Here is a 15,743-nt window from a genome sequence, read left to right as displayed (position 1 = left end):
GAAATGCTCTTAAAGGACTTATTCATACCTGGAATGTTAATCATTTTGCAAGCTTCTCAATAAAAAGAACGTAAAATCGCTCCAGTAGCTCACTGTTATGGTTTGAGAATGAAATGTCCCTTCTAGGCTCATATATTAGGGCTTGGATGCCAACTGTTCCAGTGAGTGGATCCTGCAATCTCTGACCTAATCAATGCGTTAGTTTCTTGATAGATTCACAATATGTTGGTGTTATTGGGAGGCCATGAAAAGTAGGAGGTGGATATAGATGGAGGATTGGGTCTTTGTGGTGTGACCTTGGGGTTTTATCTGCCTAGCTCCTTCCTGTCTCTCAGCTTCCTGTCTGCCATGATGTGAGCTGCTTTCTGTTACCTTGCTGTATTAGCCATGAAGAGTTGAAACCTTGGAAAAGGGTTCCTGAAATCTTTATAGTAGGTATTTTGGTGTAGTCATAGGAAAAGGAGCTAATGCAGACACTCAGAGAGTCTTAGCTGGTTTGACATTTCAATTCTTCTTATATTTTGAGACCTTAACACTCAGACCTTCTGACCAACCACCTCCTTTCCTCCTAGCATTTCATCCCCTTTCTTATGCTGGTGATGATTCCCAGGACCACACACATGCTAGGCAAGTGCTCTACCTCTGAACTATACCAGCTCTTTCTTCTCTACTCAGTTATTCTGCAGTAAAATAACCAGTAAACTGTGATTACATTTTTCACTTCAACCTTTTGTTTTGAAGTAATTCTGGGCCTACTGAAGAGCTGGAAAACAGTAGCATTCAAATACTCTTTTGCTCCTAGTGTACTGATCAAACTTAAGAAATTAACATTAGAATAATACCATTTATTAAACTATGCATGAATAGCTTTTCCCCCTGCTCTTTGACCCTCCCTCCCCCCTTTTTTTCTGATTACATCTAGTTACTGAGTCTTTGGCCTCTCATCATTAGTTTTTTCTGTGTTTCCGCCACCCCCCCCCCATGATTTTGGCACTCTTGAAGGGTTTGAGGGATTCTGTAGAAAGTCTCTGAGTGTTTCTAGTGCTTTCTCATGATTAGGTTGCTGCCATGTACTTTGACAAAAATTCCACAGAGGTGACATGCTGCAATTACATTTTAATTACATTTAAATTTGGGGACTTGTTACCTCCCCCACCAGATGGGAGGAGAAGCTCAGATGAAGCAACCTGTGATCCTTGTGTCTCCACTGTCCCCAGGATCACTGGCCTACAGGCCCAGTGAGCAGTTCTCTTCTCTGCCCTGGTGAGCCAGAGTGGGAACTGAGTCCTTTTGTTACCCTCAATGCTATCTGGGAGTACAGGTTCCTTGTCTCTGCCATTAAAGAATTAAAAGGCAGAAAAGTGTTTAAGGTCAAAATAGAAGTTTATTTGAAAGTGAAAAGAAATCCATGAAAGGACTCTCCTAAGAACAGGGCCCCAAAGAGGAGTCCAATGGAGTCCTCTTTGAACAGGGTTTCCATAGTATTGGGCTCTTCCCTTACCTCCTTTCCTGGGCTTTGCACCGATTGGTCCTTCTTACTGGTTGAGCAGCAACTTGAATGGGAACTCACAATATTATAGGAAGAAGCATTTGAGCAGGAGCTCAAGGCACTATGGAAACAAGAAACACCATGATGAGCCACATGCTATCTACCATATGTTGTATTATGTCTGCCACTTTTTATCCCTGTCTGCCTAAAAGTTCCCCTTTCTTTCCTCACTTCTTGTTTCTCTGCATGTCTATATACTTCACATTTCCCTGTTAGATTACCTTGAGACTTATGAGAAAAAAAAACATTTTCCCACCTAGGAGCCAGCCATTGTTTGAAAAACAACAACTCCATGCCTTCTTACCATGAAAGAACTATATGTGTGACCATTGAGCCGTTAAATCATCCCTTCATGTGACTAGACAGTTAATACTTTTTTTTTAATCGGTTGTGGGGGCTGAATTCTGGGCCTGGGTGCTCTCCCTCAGCTCTTCAGCTCAAGGCTAGCACCCTACCACTTGAGCCACAGCACCACTTCCAGCTTTTTCTGCTTATGTGGTGCTGAGGAATCGAACCCAGGGCATCATGCATGGAATGCACTCTGCCACTGAGCCACCTTCCCAGCCCCCAACAGTTAATACTTTTCTTGATCTTGAGGCCATATTCATGGATTAGTCAATTCATATCTAAGAAGAGAGAATTGTCACTTAAAGTTACCTCAATATGTCTTGTAGTTATGACTTGAAGTTTTGAGACACTAGTAGGTTTTTTTAAGCAATTTTTTTTATTGTGATTAAGTGATTACATAAATTTCACAGTATAGTGATACTTAAAGTCACAAACACATTCTAACCTTCACGGGGCAAATTGTCTTTATCGTGGTCTATAAAGTTTATGAGTTCTGTGAGCTTTGATAATACAGATATTTCTTCCACATTTGGTGATAAATACATTTCTTTCTTTTTGCTTACTGTCAGCTCTTCCCTCTTTCCTGCTCATTCCCTCCCTCCCATCGCTGCCATCCAGTTGCTTAGTTTGTTTTGATCAATGACCAGTGCAACTGATGGGTCCCACTGTTGTATGTTTTCCCCTGTTTCCCTCTGTTTCTGTGTCCTCCTCCTAGTTTTCCTCAGATTTGCACATCATATATTTGGTCAGCAGCATGGGGTCATTTAGTAATGATTCGACCAGATGAGTGGAGGTCCTTTGTTTCTTGAGTCTTGGTTACTTTATTATATAACTCCTTAAGTTTTGGCTTTACATCCACTTATCAGGGAGATGATGTGCCGTTTGTCTCTTTGCTCTTGGCTTGCCTCATTCAACATGATTTGTTCCAGTTCCATCCATTTCCCAGTGAATGCCATTATTTTGTTCTTTCTAATGGCTGCATAATATTCCATTGTATATAGATATCACAATTTTTGGATCCATTCATCTTTAGTGGGACATCTGGGTTATTTCCATATCCTGGCTATTGTGAATAGTGCTGCAATAAATATGGAAGTGCATGTGTGCTTGTATCCTGGTTCCTGTTGTTCAGGATAGATGCCTCGGAGTGGTAAGGCTGGGTCATAGGGGAGGTCTATATTTAGCTTCCTGAGGACCCCTCCAGACTGTTTTCCAAATTGGTTGTATTAGTGTACATTCCCACCAGCAGTGTAATAGGGTTCCTGTTTCTCTGCATCCACTCCAGCATTTGTCGTTGGCTGAATTGAGGATGCAGGCCATTAGTAGTGGGGTTTTTTATTACATATGTTATTAGGATTGGGGGTGTGGCTCAGTAATGGAACACTTGCCTAACATGCTCAAGGCCCATGGAAGGAAGAGAGGGAGAGAAGAAAAGAAGGCAGCATGAAATGTACTGTTTCTTTAGATTGTGCAGGTAATTATGTGAACCTTTTGAATTCTTCATAGGAGCCTGGAGGTATGGGAGGTGGCTTTGTAGGTGTTACCTATTAACATTTTCTTTGCTAGCTTGTCACAAAGTACACATCTGAAGCTATCTGGCAATGGGAAGACTTTCGTTATCAAAGGACCCAGCCAATTTTAGTCCTTGTCAAGAGTATAATGTAAGGAATTAAAATGTTCTTTTACTGTTTGAAGGTTAGGGCTTGAGTCCAACATTAGACTAACAGGTGAAAGGGATGCAGATTTTCTATGTGAATATGTACAAGAGCCACACAAAGTATAAGGCTGAGAGGTCATACGGTGGAAGCTTACGTTGCAACCTGAGCTAATGAAAGCAAGGCAGATTATGAGAGGGTGAGGGGAAGGAAACATGGTGAATACTGGTTGTCTTGTTATACAGATTAATCTCTCAGGTAACCTCCTTAGAAGACTACAAGGTAGTTTGAGCATCCCTATCTGAAATCCAAAATGCTCCAAAATCCAAAGTCTGGTCAGTGTCCACATGACATTGCAAAAGGAAAATTCCACACCTGATCTCTTGTGACTGGTCTCAGTCAAAGCTCAGGTGTGTTATATGTGTGGTACAAAAATACCTTCAAGCTATGTGAACGAATTGCATGTGAGACAAAAGAATTTTTATGTTTAGATGTGAGTTCCACTCAAGACATTTCACTATACATGTGCACATATTCCAAAGTCCAAAAACCTGAAATCTGAATCACTTGTGGCCCCCTGCATTTCAGATAAGTAAGCCTCATCCTGTAGCCAGTCTGTGTTAATCTTTAGTCTTTTTCCCTGGGTCCATCCTAAGCAGGGACAGTACCTTCAGAGAAAAATGCTGCTTTTCTTCCCTATCAGCACACCAAGCCACCATACTTCAGAGGTTTTTGTTGGTTAGTTTTTCTGTTTTGTTTTTTCTTTTTTTTTAATTTTTTTTATTGTGAAAATACCATACAGAGGGGTTAAAATTACAAGAGCAAGGTAATGAGTACATTTCTTATCTTTTGTTTTTCCCCTACTATCCCTGCCCTCCCACCTCCTCAGCTACACTCCTCCCCCACCTTTTTGTTTTGTTTCTGAGCTCCAACAATAGTATAAGAAATAGCAGGGTGCCTGTAGCTCATACTTATAATCTTAGCTACTCAGGAGGCTGAGATCTGAGCATTCTGTTCTTTTTTTTTGGGGGGGTCCAGTCATGGGGCCTGAACTCTGGGCCTGGGTGCTGTCCCTCAGATCTTCAGCTCAAGGCTAGCGCTCTACCACTTGAGCCACAGCGCCACTTCTGGCTTTTTTCTTTTTGCTTATGTGGTGCTGAGGAATCAAACCCAGAGCCTCAGGCATGCAAGGCAAGCGCTCTACCACTGAGCCACCTTCCCAGAGGAGGCTGAGATCTGAGGATCAAAGTTCAAAGCCAACACTGGCAGGAAAATCTGTGAGACTCTCCACTTGACCACCCCAAAAGTCCAGAAGGGCTGTGACTCAAGTGGTAAAGCACCAGTGACCAGGACACACACACACACACACACACACACACACCTCTGCACACACACACACACACACACACCCCTCTGCAGGCCAGGACTCATTCACACACACACACACACACACACACACACACACACCCCTCTGCAGGCCAAAAGAAAAGTGTACACAGCTATATCCACCTGACCTCTTTGAACCTCAGCACACCAAGAGGAGCATCACAAGCTTGGGGCACACACACACACACACACCCCTCTGCACACACACACACTCACACACACACACACACCATGCAGGCCAGGACTCATACACACACACACACACACACACACACACACACACACACACACACACACACACACACACACACACACACACACACACACACACACACACACACACACACACACACACACACACACACACACACACACACACACACACACACACACCCCTCTGCAGGCCAAAAGAAAAGTGTACACAGCTATATCCACCTGACCTCTTTGAACCTCAGCACACCAAGAGGAGCATCACAAGCTTGGGGCTGGTGCTTGTCTGAAGGAGGATAAAGGGTCAACAAATGTAAAGGCTGGCTGCTGTTTCTAAGGCCATCCCCTGACTTGCTTGGACCCTCCCGTCCAGGCATCATGCTGAGATCAGGAGACACTTGGCTCCTGCATGTACTGGTTTCCTTGGTCATCTCTGGACTGCCTAAGACATTCTGGTCATCACGGCAAAGGTCTTGCAGATTGTTTTTACCTCCTCCCCTGGCTGGTTTGCTTTCACTCTGTCCCCTGGGCTTTTCCTTTTCTCTCCTGATGCTGTAGCACCAATGTACCTGTTTGTTCCAGAGCTGTGAACCACTGATGAAGCCCTCCAGGCTTGGCCTACTCCCCCAGATCTTTTTTTTTTTTTTTGTCGGTCGTGAGGCTTGAACTCTGGGCCTGGGCGCTCTCCCTCAGCTCTTCAGCTCAAGGTGAGCGCTCTACCACTTGAGCTACAGCGCCACTTCCGGTTTTCTGGTGGTTTATTGGAGATAGGAGTCTCACGGTCTTTCCTGCCCGGGCTGGCTTTGAACCGCGATCCTCAGATCTCAGCCTCCTGAGTAGCTAGGATTACAGGCGTGAGCCACCAGCGCCCTGCTTTCCCCCAGATCTTTTTAAGGTGGGGAGAACCACCGCAATTTGGATTGGTTCCTTGCTAGGTTCAGTTTTAGAAACACACTACACAGTCTTTTTTCTCAAAGATTCTCCTTTTGAGTGGAAATTGTTGTCTACGGTCTTAGTAAATATGTTTACTAAGTGAGCCTTTTTAAACAGGTTTTTTTTCTATAAAAGGAAATTCCTTTATTAAAATACAGAATAGAGGGGCTGGGAAGGTGGCTCAGTGGTAGAGTGCTTGCCTCGCACGCATGAAGTCCTGGGTTCGATTCCTCATCACCACATAAACAGAAAAAGCTCGAAGTGGCACTGTGGCTCAAGTGGTAGAGCGCTAGAATTGAGCTGAAGAGCTTTGGGACATCACCCAGGCCCAGAGTTCAGGCCCCACGACCGACCAAAAAAATAATAATACAGAATAGAAGCTTTAAAAAAAAAGTCATTGTGCTTTAAAAAAAATTTTTTTAAAGTCACTGCACATTGCTGAGAGATCAAAGAAAGAATATTCCTAATGCCTGAGTTGCTAGGACCAGGCCCCAGTAGCTGGCCTGTGGGGACACTGCCAGTCCTTTATACCTCTTTCTCACAAGCCACATCCATTTACTCAGGGGACCCTGTGGGAATCTGTACTGAACAAGGTGGTAGTTTATCCTTTGAGGTTATATTGTTAAATTCTACCCTGGTACTTTATGGTGACTCCCTGTGGACTGATAATTTTAATCCCTCAAGAAGGTATGCAGAGGGTAGTTTGGGACAAGATCAGTCTTGAAACCTGGTTGGTTTGTGGAGTACCACTCAGGGCCTGGATGCTGTCCCTTAGCTTTTTTGCTAAGGTTGACATTTGAACAACAGCTCTTTGCCGGTTAATGGGAGTCTCATAGAACTTTCTGCTTGAGCTGACTTCTGAGATCCTCAGATCCCAGCCTCCCTAAGTAGTTAGGATTTACAGGTAAGAGCCCCTGGTGCCTGGCTCATTTTTAGGCTCTTTATAGCACAAGACACTAGCCAATTCAGCATTCTAGAATTCGGAAAGCTTATCCAACACATGATTGTTGCTATGGAGTAATAGGAAGAGGTTGATAGCTGTATGTAACACTTCTTCCTCAGTAAAGGACTGGCTGGTGAGGGTGAGAGTGTTTGAGATTTGCCTGTGTGCCAAGTCTGAGTCCATCTTTCACATGGTGACTTCCCTTCCAAAGCAGAGTTGTTTTTGTCTTTTTCCCAAACACTTAAAGGGCAATGACATGGAAGAAGGAGGTGATGCTGCTGATCTTCCCCTATTGGCTTCACATCTGCCCTGTCTCTTCATCTACATGTTTAAATGACCATTTACTCTATTGGCTTATGATGAACTATCATAAACTAATAGCAAAACAAACAAACAAACACCTTCCTGTAAGATGAAGAAATAGCCAATGTAACTTTAGGTAGTGGCTCTGTGTGTGTGTGTGTGTGTGTGTGTGTGTGTGTGTGTGTGTGTGTGTGTGTGTGTGTGTGTGTGTGTGTGTGTGTGTGTGTGTGTGTGTGTGTGTGTGTGTGTGTGTGTGTGTGTGTGTGTGTGTGAATGAGATGTTACTGGAGGACTTGAACCTGTGTTCTCACTTGGCTTTTTTTTCTTTCTCAAAGCTAGCACTCTACCATTTGAACCATGCCTCTACTTCTTTTTGCTGGTTCATTGGAGAAAAAAGTCTCACAGACTTCTATGCCCAGGTTGGTTTTGAATCAAGATCCTCAGATCTCGGCTTCCTGAGTAGCTAGGATTATGAGCATTAGTCATCAGTGCCCAGCTGAGATAGTATCTTTTCAAAATATACATGAAGAGTGTGGCTTGTTGAAGGAAAACACTCCAGTTAGAGGGCTGTGATGATGCCTATTCAGTTTTGCCTATTTTAGTTTTTCTCCTTTGAAGCACATTCTACTGCCTAGGGCTCTGAAGACTCATTTGAAAGTCATGAGGTAGTTCTAGAATATAAGTTTGTGAGTTTTTTTGTTTGTTTCAGATGCATAGGATGTATTTTTCAGATGTAGGTCCATGTTAAAGATAACCCTCATTTCAGGTATATATTCTGTAATATAACAGGTGACATTGCAGCAGAGAAATATTACTGCTAGAAATCCCATCTTAGATGCCACTTTGCCATCACATTCTTTGGGAGAGAGTATTTTTTTAAAAATTATCTTTAAGTAGTTGTGCAAAGGGGTTTCAATTCATTATATCAGTTTAGCATGCCCTTTTATTTTATTTTAGTTTTTTTTGAGTACTTGTCCTAGGGCTTGAACTTGAGGCCTATGCACTGTCTCTGAGTTTTTTTGTTTTTTTTTTGGTGTGTGTTTTTATTTATTTATTTATTTATTTTGGCTCAAACCTAGCATTCTACCATTTGAGTCACAGCTCTACTTCCAGCATTTTGGTAATTATTTGAACATGAGTCTATTAGGGGTGGATTTCAACCTTTATCCTCAGATTTCAGCTTCCTGAGTTGCTAGGATTACAAATATGAGACACTGGTGCTGGGTTTACAATGTTTCGTTTTCTTTTCAGTACCAGGACATGAACTCAAGGCCTTATGCTGGCTCAGCTGACATTTAACCCCTTGAGCCATACCTTCAGCCCAGCTTTTTGTTAGTTCATTGGAGTCTCATGGACTTTTCTACCTGGACTGGCTTTGAATTGTGATCCTCTGAGCTCAGCCTCCTGAGCAGCAAGGATTACAGGCTACCTATGTCAGTAGCTGATTTGTTATAGTATTTAGTAAAATATATTCATTTCTTTCTCAATTCATGAGTTTATATAATTTTGTATATACATGTTAAAATATTTAAATATGTATCTAGAAACCTCTTTCTGCATCTAGATAATCTATCTGCATTAGAAATATCCTTAAGTCTGTTCTTTGTGCTGTGACTTGTTTCATGAAGGCTGGCCTGGGTAAGTTGTATAGAGTCACTATAAAAGGAAATATACTTACTCATGACTTTAGCTCCTCTGTACAGTATCTTTGCAATTAAAACAAAATACTTAAAAAAAAAAAAAAAGCAGGCTGCTAGTTAAACCATCCACAGTGGCTGAAAAGAGAGTGTGCCGGTACTTATATGTTCCTGAGGGTTGCATAGAGGTGGGAAAAGGCCCAGGAGGTAAGATACGTGCCTTCTGGAAGCTGCCCACCGCAATCTGTGTCCCTTGGAAGCCTTCTCCTCAGAAACTGTCTCACAGAAGCTGTTCTCCTACAATTACACTGGGGGATAGCTCACCTCATGTCGGGTATTCGGTCCTTTGTCTTCTAATATCCTAAGGGATTTAAAAAAATTTTTTTTTGGTCAGTCTTGCAGCTTAAAGCTTGTGCTCTGAGCAGTCCCTTAGCTCTTTTGCTCAAAGCTAGCGCCACAGCTCTACTTTTGTTGAAAGTAAGAGGCTCACAGACTTTCCTTCTCAGGCTGGCTTTGAACCACGATCCTCAGACCTAAGCTTCCTAAGTAGGATTACAGGCATGAGCCACTAGCACCCAACTTCTAAGCGATTTTTCTATGGGAAGTAATTGATGTGATAGCACAAACTGGGCTTTTATATTCTGAAAAGTGGCCACTAAATGTAGATGTAATGTAAACTGAATACTGAATTTACATGAATTAAGACATTACAAGAAATTCACATATATATATGATAAATATGTTCCTTGAAATGAAAATTCTAAACAAGGACCTGTACTTTGTGCATTCTATCAAGCTTATTAAGCTAAGAGTATTTCCAGGGCCAAGTTTGGGAAAATAAATGCTCTCTATCTCTCTATATATGCACATATATACACATATGAATGTATGAAATATATATATATATATATATATTTACTTCCAAATCATTCTGTGTTTAATAACCCAGCAATAATTCAAAACACATACACAAAAATTAAACTTGTTCTATTTAAGGTGAGTGAACCATGATTGCCTCAAATACCAGCATCAAAGATCATGATGAAATTATCTCAAAGGTGCGAGTCTGCCTTCAGGCTCACAGTCGATGCTCAGAGGGCTCAGATGAAGGAGGAAGGCCAGACAGGTCTGCTGAGTTATGAGCACCTTGAGCTTTTCTGATGGTGATTCAGTGGAGTATTCTGATCCAGGAGCAGGACAATCTGAGCAGGTCTTTGGTCCCTTGGGGTCATACTTGTTCAGTGTATAGACCTGATCTCTCTCCTCATTTGAGGTAATACTGGAGAAACATGACCATACTTCAGCTAAAACTTAAACAGTTATCTGTCTACCTGAAATATGTAGTTAAAAATTGTTTAATATCTATGAAAGGACACGTGTAACCCATGTAAAATACAGCAAATAATAATAAAAGCCATGCTGAGCTTAAGAAACCTAGCATTATTGCTCCCTGAGAAGTCTAGTGTCGGGTATGTCACAGGCCTGTGCCCCCTGGATTTGTCTTGGTTGTACCTAGGAGGCTTCTGTAAGATTCATCCCCAAAGGAGCTGTTGTTAACTCTCTGGTGAGGAAGCCTGGGTCATCACAGTTCCTACATGGTCTTACCCAGATGGAAGCTAACCCTACTAGTGTAATTTTCATTGCACCTGCTCTCTGTGATTGCTGGAAGTTATCAGGCCTCAAATATGTTCTCAGTTCCGTGAGCATAACATGAAATCTCTTCTGGTTATAATTTATACTCCAGGTGATTAATCTGGATAAATGTCTTGTATTTGCTGGATAATTATCTTTCTTTTTCACGGAAAACCCTGCTCTTGCAGTTTGCCCAGGCTATTAGGTTTCTTTACCAAGGAACTCTCCATGTAGTCCAGGTGTCAGATCTTTAGTCAGGTCAGTGTCTTCTCCCCCAGCTCCCTTCCCCCTTTTATCTTCATCTCTTCCTCTTTATGGTGTTTTTTTCCCCCCTCTACCATGGATGGGACCTAGGGCTTTCTACATGCTAGGCAAGTCAGTGCTCTACCACTGAGCCACACCCCAACCCTCTCCCCACCCCATGTCTTTTGAAGGATAAAAGTGTTTCATTTCACTATGGATCAATTTCTTTCTTTCTTTCTTTCTTTTTTTTTTTGGTCGGCCGTGGGGCTTGAACTCTGGGCCTGGGCGCTGTACCTCACCTCTTCAGCTCAAGGCGAGCGCTCTACCACTTGAGCCACAGCGCCACGGTCTTTCCTGCCCGGGCTGGCTTTGAACCGCGATCCTCAGATCTCAGCCTCCTGAGTAGCTAGGATTACAGGCGTGAGCCACCAGCGCCCTGCTAGATCAATTTATTTCTTAGAGTTTGCTACTTTAAAATCTTATTTTAGAAAATTTCCCCTACTCTAAGATCATGGGCTTATTGTTCCATTGTTCTCTTCTAAACATTTTAAAGTTATGCATTCTAAATTTGAGAATGTTAAGTATCTGAAATCATTTTCACATGTGCTCAATCACAGGAATCCATTTTCTCTTCTCTATAGCTAGGGGTAGGTGTTCTGCACATTGCTTTTTGGACATGTATGTGCAAGGTGTCAGCCTGTGATGCACAGTCACCATTGTTGTGTTTTAAGTTTTGTTTATGTACAGGCTTCATCTTGATTTCCAGCTGTGTCATCTTCCAGGAGCCTTATTCTAGCCCACCATTATCTTGTACTGGGAATGGAATCCAGGATCTTGCTTGTACTAATCAAGTTCTACCACTGAACTAAATCTCAGCCCCTGTCATACAAATTTTAGAATCTGTGTTTTTGAGTTATAAGCACAAAGATCCATACTGGTTAGAATTTGTACTGGAATGGCATTTTTCTCTGGGTCTCTTAAGACAAATTTTTCATTGGAAAGCAAGTTTGCCTACAATGAAATGCATACAACTTAAGTCTACAAGTGAATAAATTTTGACAAATTATACACTTGTCTAACCAGTAACTCAAACAAGCTATAGACTATTTCTGTCATTCAGAAAGTTCCCTTTGTCCCTTTCCACCCTATTCTTAGTCACCCCATTCTTTTCAAAGTAAGTGCTTCTGATTTCTAGCAACATAGTTTAGTGTTACCTATCTTTGAACCTTGTGCTTGGCAGCACACAGTGTAAATGTGGTTTCTTTCATTCAGTGATTTTTGAGTTATCGTTTTTTTTTTTTTTTCTTTCGTTTTCCTTCTTCCAAGAACCACGGGCTTTTCCAGGCACTCCTAGTATTCTCCCAGCCCCATCCCCCAGTAGTCATATCTTTTTGTCTTTATCCATTAGTTTATTCCTTTGCATGTCACAACTAAATGCATAAAAATAGATACAACTTGACTGCTTTGTGTTTTTTAAGCAATTATGAAGAAGCTTGCTGAGTATATGTTGTATGAACCTTTTTTTGGCTATAGAAGCACATCCAAGAGATGTAGTATCAGAGGAAGAAGTTAACAGATCGATGCATGTTTAACTTTGTAAAAACCTCCCAAACAAATCTCCAAAGCAGCAGTACCATTCATCAAAATCAGAGATTGCTTCCTTGATATTTGGTCTTAGTAAATGTGAAGTCTTATCTTATTATGCCTTAAAATAAATGTTTCTGGGGACTAATGAACATCTTGTTACTCTTTTTGGTCATTCATTGTCATTGTCTGTGACAATGTCACAGTCTTTTTGCTCTTGTAAAACATAAATTTGTCTTATTAATTTTGGCTTATAGTCTGTAAATATTCTGCATATGAGTCAATTGTCAGATGTATGCATTGCAATCTGGGGCTTGGCCTAATTGTTACTATGTCTTTGTTTTTGTGCTGATTCTGAGGCCTGAACTCAGGGCCTGGGGGCTGTCCCTTAGCTTTTTAGCTCCAGGCTAGCACTCTACCACTTGAGGAACAGTTTCACTTCCAGCTTTTTGCTGGCTAATTGGAGATTAAGAGTCTTTTGGACTTTCCTGCCCAGGTTGGCTTTGAACTGTGATCCTCAGATTCCAGTCTCTTGAGTAACTAGGATTACAGGTGTGAGCCACTAATGTAGCCTTGAACTCCTGAAATCAAGCAATCCTCTTGTCTCAGACTCACAAGTAGCTAAGACTACAGATGTATAAACCCAAGTCGTAATTATCTACTCTCTAGTTTATAGTGATTCCTGAAATCCATGAGTGTAGACCTATAGCTTTCTTCATTTTCAAGACTGTTTTGGCAATTCTAGACCCTTTGATGTCCTTTGAGTGTTTAAGACTGGTTTGTTGATTTCTGTAGAAGGGTGTTTTTAGGTCTTCCTTGATGTCCAACAAGGAAATATTGTTTTATCCATATGGATATTGTACATCGTTGATAACTATTTTGTGTGTGTGTACTGGTCCTGGGGCTTGAAACTCAGGGCCTGGGCACTGTCCCTGACCTTTTTTGCTCAAGGCTAGTGCTCTACCACTTGAGCCGCAGCTCTACTTTTGGCTTTTTTTGTTTTTTTTTAAGAGTCTCATAGGGCTGGGAAGGTGGCTCAGTGGTAGAGTGCTTGCCTTGCATGCATGAGGCCCTGGGTTCGATTCCTTAGCACCACATAAGCAGAAAAGGCTGGAAGTGGTGCTGTGGCTCAAGTGGTAGAGTGCTAGCCTTGAGCTGAAGAGCTGAGGGACAGCACCCAGGCCAAGAGTTCAGGCCCCACAACCAAAAAAAAAAAAAAAAGAGTCTCATAGACTTTCCTGCTTGGGCCGGCCTTGATCTGTGATCTTCACATTTCAGCCTCCTAATAGCTAGGTTTGTAGACATGAGCTACCAGCACCTAGCTTGTTTGATAATTCTTTTTATATCTTATGTTTTTAGTACTTTTTAAGATTAAAAATTCTAATTGTTTATATATACAAGTGCAGATTGCTTTGATATATTTGTATTTTTTAATACTTTTAGGCTCTTATTCTAATAGCTGATTCATGGTCTTTCCTATAAACTATCATCTGTGAATAATTATAATTTTGTCTCTGTTTTCAGGGTTTTTTTTTCTTTGTGCTTATACTATAGCTTGAATTCAGGGCTTCAACACTCTCACTTGGATTTTGTCTCAAGGCTGGCACTCTACCACTTGAGTCATAACCTCTACTTCCAGCTTTTTGCTGGTTATTTAAATAAGAATCTTATGGTTTTAACTGGTCTGGCTTGCTTCAAAATGTGATCCTTGAGCCAGGTGCTGGTGGCTCATGCCTGTAATCCTAGCTACTCAGGAGGCTGAGATCTCAGGATCAGGGTTCAAAGCCAGCTGAGGCAGGAAAGTCTGTAAGACTCTTATCTCCAATTAACCACCAGAAAACTGGAAGTGGCGCTGTGGCTCAAGTGATAGAGCACTAGCCTTGAGCTGAAGAGCTGAGAGACAGTGCCCAGGCCTAGAGTTCAAGCCCTACAACTGCAAAAAAAACAAAAACAAAAAAACTAAAATGTGATCCTCAGATCTTAGCCTCTTGAGTAGCTAGGATTACAAGTATAAGCCACCACTGCCTGGCTGTTTTCAGTTTTTTAAAACTATTCGGGGGGGGGGGGGGGGCTTGTGTGTGAGTATGCATGTGTGTGCACACGTGTGTATATGTTGACAGACTTTCACTGTGTTGAGTACAGATATTTTGCTAGAGCTACCATAACAAAATACCACAGTCTGGCTGCCTTAAACAGAACCATCCTCTTACAGTTTCAGAGTATAGACATCTGGATATGGCAGGCAGGGTTGTGAGGGAGAGTCTGTTTTCTCTCACAGAACTTCTGGAAGTATCCATAGATTATGGCTTGTAAATCCTGGTCTTCTCCCATATCTTTGCCTGTTTCTCCTTTGTATATGTCCGCATCTCACTTCCCCTATTGTGAGCACAGCAGTTGTACTGACACTCACCAGCCTGACCTCATCTGAACTTGATCTTCTATCAAGATCCTGATTCCACCCAGGGTCATAGTCACAGATTCTGGGGGCTTCAGCATATTTTGGTTGGAACTTAATTTAGCCAGTTATACATGGTAACTGTGAATATTTATTTATTTATTTATACTTTTTTTTTTGCAGTACTGGAGATTGAACCCAGGGCCTCAAAAATTGTTCTTCAATTTGAGCCAAACATCTTCTAGCCCTTTTTGGTTTGTACTTTGTTTCTCCCTGTTTGAACTGACCTTAGACTTTGATCTTCCTGCTTCTACCTTCTGAATAGCTGAGATTACAGGCATATACCACTATACCCAGATCCTATAATAATAGACAATAATAGACATTTTTGTCTGATTTTAAAGGAAATAAGTTTGAAATTTTGCTCTTATAGGTTTTGTCTGTTTGCTTTAGAAGGGTAGCATGATACCTGTATTTGTTGTGAATGATTGTTGAATTTGATTTAATACTTTTCCACATCTATTGAAATATGACATTCTTTAATTTGTAAATGTGGCAAATTAAACCAGCAGATTTCCTTACCTTATAGGAGCATTGCATCCCAGTGTACTGTATTATATACTTTTAGTATATACTGGTTGATTCAGGATCATAGACACCAGGGCTTCAAATGCCTATGAACGAGCTGTAAGCAGCATTGGCCTCTCCTCACTGTGTTCTCCTTGATAAGGGTCACTAATCCCTTTCTTGAGGGCTTCGCCATCAGGACCTGCCCCACTGAACACATGAAAGGGGAGCAGTGAGTGAAACTCATGGAAAGTTGGGGAGCCGTGGAAGGGAGAGGACAATGACCCAAACATTCGGACCACAGGACCTCAGGCCTGGGATGCCCTCTGTCTGGATTTGTTGTTTCAGGGAAGGGATC

The 15,743-nt window shown here is 41.7% G+C and overlaps 1 protein-coding gene across 2 annotated transcripts in view; it reads left to right on the top strand.

Moving 5' to 3' along the window:
- The window catches only part of Tgfbrap1 (transforming growth factor beta receptor associated protein 1), a 63,803-nt gene that overhangs the window by 5,339 nt on the left and 42,721 nt on the right, over positions 1–15,743 (top strand). Inside the window, exon 1 of one of the 2 annotated variants that reach the window (XM_069988617.1) lies at positions 15,055–15,072. The exons of the other annotated variant lie outside the window; for it this stretch is intronic. The gene's annotated coding sequence lies outside the window, so the exon portion shown is untranslated. Of the gene's footprint in view, positions 1–15,054; positions 15,073–15,743 lie in introns of those variants that run through there. 2 annotated transcript variants of the gene reach the window in all.

The sequence above is a fragment of the Dipodomys merriami genome, unplaced genomic scaffold (genome assembly GCF_024711535.1).
Source record: "Dipodomys merriami isolate MVZ:Mamm:240054 unplaced genomic scaffold, mDipMer1.0.p SCAF_36, whole genome shotgun sequence".
Classification (NCBI taxonomy): domain Eukaryota; kingdom Metazoa; phylum Chordata; class Mammalia; order Rodentia; family Heteromyidae; genus Dipodomys; species Dipodomys merriami.
The sequence above is the reverse complement of the archived record's forward strand: the minus strand, read 5'-3'. Positions and strand labels throughout refer to the sequence as shown.